Raw genomic sequence first — 6,000 nt, forward strand, 5'->3', positions numbered from 1 at the left:
GAACTAGAATCTTCAAACCCTCTAGAGACTCCCCAAATTTGAACTCGTTAAATGGCCTTGATTTCCCTTTTTATAGAAGAAAAGGGAGCAACAAGCTTCAGGCCAAGAGACACATGTCAACAACATATTTACTCTCAACAATTAGGCCCAAAAGGCCATATGTTGTTACAAAAATATTCTATATCCATGCACTGGCGCTTGTGAATCAAAATTTTCAATTGAAAATTGGTAGAAGCAAAACTACTTGAGTCATGCCATTATCACCCTGATGCCTTCATGTTACGTTCTATTCAACAGAGCGTTTCCCTTCTTGGAAGGGATATTGGATCCAGGCAAGAAGAAAAGTCGCATTTAAACTAGAGGAGGAGCTTTAGCCTTCATGCCCAAGATCAGAGAAAGTAGAAGGAGGAGCTTAAGGGGAAACATAATATGTTGGGGAGAGGTCGCAGCTTCCATGCAGTCACAGAGATGACTAGCTTCCACTCCCCACCCAAACAAATCCTTCTTTCATTCCTCTACGGGCTCCTTCGAACCCCCTGCCATCCAGTGGCAGAGTAGAAGCAGAGGTTGTGTCATGCATGGCCTTTGTCTATAAGAAAAGGCTTTCATGCCCCCTCTGGAAATCCTTCTCACTTTCACAACCCCTCTGACAATAAACACACTCACACAGAAGAAAAAACACACATCTAGTATCACAGAGAACACAACAACTCCATGCACAATCCTGCTCAAACATCATCTTCCTTGCTGAGGAAAGAACTGCTCTCAAAAAATGAAAAGGCTTCTTTTCTCTTCTACCAATTAAGTCACCACCCCATTGTATTTATAATAAAAAACACTTCATCTGGTGATGCTCATTCACATGAAAAATCATCATTTTGGTGCTTTCAACTCAACCTGCCAGCTATGGATTCTAGAAATCATGCCTATCAAATCCACTACATCCTGCTAAGGTTCATCTTTTGTGAACGATTTTGTTCTGATTTTATTCTTCCTTGATGTACAAATTTTGCGTCAGAATCCCTGACAACAAGCAACCTCTGATTTCTCAGAGAAACCCGTGATCTCCCATCTCTAATTCACAAGCTATCCAATCCTTTCATGCCTCTGAGACATCATCCTTGCTTGTTTAATCAATCCTAACTCAGTAGAAATCTTCAAACTAGTCCCTCAGGAATGAGTCAACATCCAAGTGTCCCAACTTGTCGCTATCTTGTTCCATGTCGACAAGCCTACATTTTGTTTGTTCTAACTTTCCTGCATGAGTGACAAATATTACCTTTGATTACCTTTTAAAAATCAGTTTGAAACTCTGTTGTAGATCTTGCCCAGCCTGGAAAATCAAACGATCACTAATGGTCAATCTGGCATTGACCTTCCATCGCGGCTTGTGGACCCATTAAACATGTGACGTAGCAGTGCCATATCATCTCCTAACCTAACACTGTCAGCAACCCCACCATCGGTCTTCTTGGTCAGCCTGGGACACATGGCATCATCTCATGATGTCGCGGTCCTTAAACTTCTTGCATCTTCCTTCCCGAGGTTATGAGAGTCGTTAGATCTGTTCACACTTTACCGTGCAACCACAATGCCCGCCAACCTTTGGAAATTAAAAGTCAAGCACCTTTTCACCCAAATTATAACACCACCATCCATTTGAAACACGTGCAAATTGATGGAACCATTAGTAATCTAGTCTTTACCTCTTGAGAACCGATAATATGAGGATTTTGAATAGTCAAACCACCGGCTTACCCTTCTCCGTCAAGGACACGTGACATCATCTCGTGATGCCGCGGTCCTTATCTTCCTTGCACTTTCATCCGCGAGGCTGCGCAAACTGTAGGATCTGTTCTACCTTTATCCACTGCCCGAAGTATTTAAAATTTTAGACTTAGGAAAAATATAAAGGGGCCGACCAAAAACAACTTAATGTTTAGGAAATACAATGGCCCCACCAACGATAACCAACCCTTGGCTTAAGTGGAAAAAGGTAATGACGGAATATAACAGGCTTAGGGTTTTTCTTTTACAAGACTTAATTAGAAATTCATAAACCCTAAACCCTAGACCTTGAACTTTGACAGTGGGCAAAATAAATCCAAAATAACCAATATTTTGACTCAAACATGAAAAATTTTGTGCAGTCATTTTTAGGACTATCACAATAAAAAAGTCATAGCATTGGAGCGTGATTATGATATATATATTATAAAATCTAAATATTTATTTTATTTATAAATTTAAAATATTTAGTTTTTCAAAGTGAAAATGGAGGCATGGCTAATATTAGGTGAGGACATTATTGTATACATTTTAAATTATAATCCCCATAAAAATAATTTGATATTAATAATTCAAAGTTTGATATGTGTTAATTTTACTAATATATTTTATATTTTTATTTCAAAGATAAAAATAATGAAAGGAAAACATCCATGTAATCATAGCAAGTTAGAGGAAGATTCTCCATAAATTTTGAAAATTTTATTTGCTAACTTTCACTTTAAAGTGATTTTAAATTTATAAAGTGAAATTAAATTTATGATCCAACTTTAGTTATGAATTTAGAAATAAGTTTCCTTGATATTTGGAATAAGAATTTTGTAGTTTATAGATGATTTGGTAGTTTGTTATCTAGATAAGTAAAAGTAATTATTTTTTCAAAAAATCTTTAAAATACTAATAAAGTTGAATGGTTCTAAACGAGTCTACTAAGAATTAAATTTTTTCTCTATTACTATAAGAGATAAGGCTAGAATCTCAAATGACATGGATTGATTAAATTTTTCTGAATCTCAAATTCTTAATCAAAGAAGTATTAAGTTACACTTATCTTTCTAAATTTAAAATAAAAATAATTTAAATTTATTAAATCATTTATACATAAAATAAAAAATAATAATTTTACTAAAATAAAATATACATTAAATTTGATTTTTACATGAAATTTAATTTCACCTAAAATTTACTTCTAACTATTCTTCTATTCTTTTACTATTAAAACTATTGTATACATTTTCATCATTTTTCATATAAGAAATGGATTTTGTTTATAAGTAAAATCACTAGATAGGGCCAGCACCCATTGTGTTAGATCAAAAAAAGGATTTTTACAGTGTTTCAGGGCAATGCCAGTTCCCAACCAAAAATGAGATCATCTCCTACAGCTACAACTACACCATCATCCAAAATGTAGAAAAACAAACCACCTACACCTATACCTCTAACAGACCAACTACACACAGTTCTACTAATGATTTCAAACATGACATATATACTTAGGTAGTGACTAATAACAAAAAGGCCCCAAACCAGGTAGCCAAGAATCCTCTAAGAATGCCCGACCATAACTAGTAACCAATCCTCACATACCTACCAGTCGCATCCTCACGTTCCCTTTCCAACTTCATTTGCCTGCCTTGTCTAGCTTGTTGCACTGCCCAACAATCTTGATCACAGGTGGCATGGACCTCAGTCCTAGCAATGTCCTCCACATCACGATCGTCATTGGAGTCCATTCCTCTCCTCGACCAAGCATCATACCATCTTGTTCGTATCATCAAGCACAAATTTGTCTTCATCCAAGAGCCCCCCTATGGTCAAAATATCTCAATACTACTTTGCCTTGACATGGTTTTTAATCCCAACCACAAACAATAGGAAATTGATGCTTCGGTCCACTTCATTCCAACGGGCCCACGTCACCTTTAGTTGCAGTGTGGTCACGATTGGATACCTGTGCGCTTGCCCCAAGTAGTATTGATGTGGGAGGGTAAATCACAAATTCACATCTAAGTTATCCAGTGCAACATCAATCTCTCCCAAAAAAGCATGTTTGAATACCATTTGGGTAAGCTTCTTTGACCATTCCTTCGAAACGCCCATGTACAGAAGCATGGTCAAGAAGAAGGCGGGGATATCAAAACTTACCTGATATATGTGATGGGACCACATGAATTCCCTTCCCAAGATTGTCTTCATAGCATGTTGAATGTACTCATGATTGCTCTCCAAGACCCCACCTAGTCGTTTGTCTATGATCTCACCTAAGAAAGCCATTTGTAGTTTTGTGGCTATGATGACGATGGGCGTATCCATTGTGCCCTACTCAAACGCGATGTTATCAAAACTAAGAGTGAAAGGCTTCCTCATCACAATTTAAGGGTGGTTCTTACACCTAAAACCATTCCACATTTATTGGCATTAATGTTTCATCATAGCTCCTGTAAAATCACCGCATGCAGCTGGTCATTTAGGGAGTCGTTGTGTTAATTAGGAATACTCCCAAATCCTCTTGGGAAGATCGTGCCAACTCATCACACCAATGAACATACCATGCAATTCGATGATCATACCACCATATCTCATATGGGGAGGACATAGTATCTTGTCATCATTCTAACACACAACCCTAGCCATTCCACCCGAACAACTAGCAAGCGGGGCTACATGGAGTATCAGTCTGCCCCTCCTCCCCGCAAGCGTGTTGATTTCCTACCATTCTCTTTGCTTGAGTCATCAATCATGGTGTTTCCTTCTCTATATATGTGGCTGACCTTGAAATCCGCCAATCCCTCAATAATATTTATGATGTGTACAATCCATCTATTAAGCCTCCAATCTGATGTGGAATTTAGCTGAATTGCATTGACTACGATCATAGAATCACCCTCCAGATGAATTTTCGTCGCATTTACCTCTTTCCCGAGCTCGAGACGATGCAGCGTAGCATGGATTATGTCGCATTGTTTGTCGCTACCCCAATGTCTTATGAGCATTTCACAATAATATCTGCATTTTCATTCCTTACTTCACAACCAATCCCACTAGGGCCAGGATTTCCACTCGCCGCCCCATCAAAATTTTCTTTGACCCATCCAGTTTCAGGGGCACACCATTAAACCCAATCCCTCAATTTCCTCTTTCGATTGCAATTGTCATCACCCATCATTTTGGGGATCGCCATACCTTTGAATGTTTTGGTCATGATGTCATCCCACATTGTGAATACACTTTTCCTAGCAGGTTTTGATTTGGCCGAAGCATTTGCAAGCTTGGTGATAGAGTCCTGCATCTTCTTGATCAACCTATCTGGTGCAGGGCACCTAACACTCCAAGTATGAATTTTTTGTTTCTTTTCAAGTTTGTGAGTTATCTTTGTGATGTAATAATGGACCAACCATTTAGGACTCAGTAGAGCCATGGTTGAGTTGTCCAAGTTTTGGTTTGAGTCGATTGTGTTCATGATGCTGACAGCCTGAGAAGTGAGATGCTTAGGTAGTTCACAAGTGAAGTACTCTAGATGAATGTATTCATGTATTGGGGGTCAATTGTGTTGTGTTTATGTCTTATAGGGTGTTTGAGGACCTTTAGGAGTCTTAAAATGCATTAGAATGCAAAGTTGCATCCTAGAGCCAAAAGATGTAAAAAGTTGTTGAGCAACATTTTGCAATTTCTTGCAAAAGTTGCATTTTTTGTTGAAAGCGTTAAAAAATTGGTTGAAACAACTAAAACAAGAGTATAAAAGACAAAATTCACTTCATTGTACGGGTTGGAGGATTGGAAATGCAAGAGCAAGTTTTTGGATTGTGAAGCAAACTTGTTTTCACCGGTTTTTGATAGTTTTTCACTTGTTTTCATTGCTTTTACGGTCCAGTACGGACTAGATGGTGTAAAATCATTGCAGTTCATGAGTGTTCATTGTATTTTTCTTCATTAAGTTTGATTTGTAGGTTTGATTATCCCAGGTTGCAGAGATTTCTTCCATACTTTGCAACTAGGTGCAAAACCCTTGCAAGTAGGGTTTAAGAGCAAGAAAATGGCTCTAACCTAGGCATTCTTTGATGGCACCTGTTGAAATCATTAAAAATCATAGGTTAGGGTATTTACATATCTTTAGGATAGTATTTGTGGTTTTGCAGGTCCTTGAGGAGGAGAAACAATGAAGCCCTAGGCTCACCACTGGGAGTAGGTGAGTTAGGACAACAAGAAAAG

Source organism: Cryptomeria japonica, chromosome 6 (assembly GCF_030272615.1).
Source record: "Cryptomeria japonica chromosome 6, Sugi_1.0, whole genome shotgun sequence".
NCBI classification, from domain to species: Eukaryota; Viridiplantae; Streptophyta; class Pinopsida; order Cupressales; family Cupressaceae; genus Cryptomeria; species Cryptomeria japonica.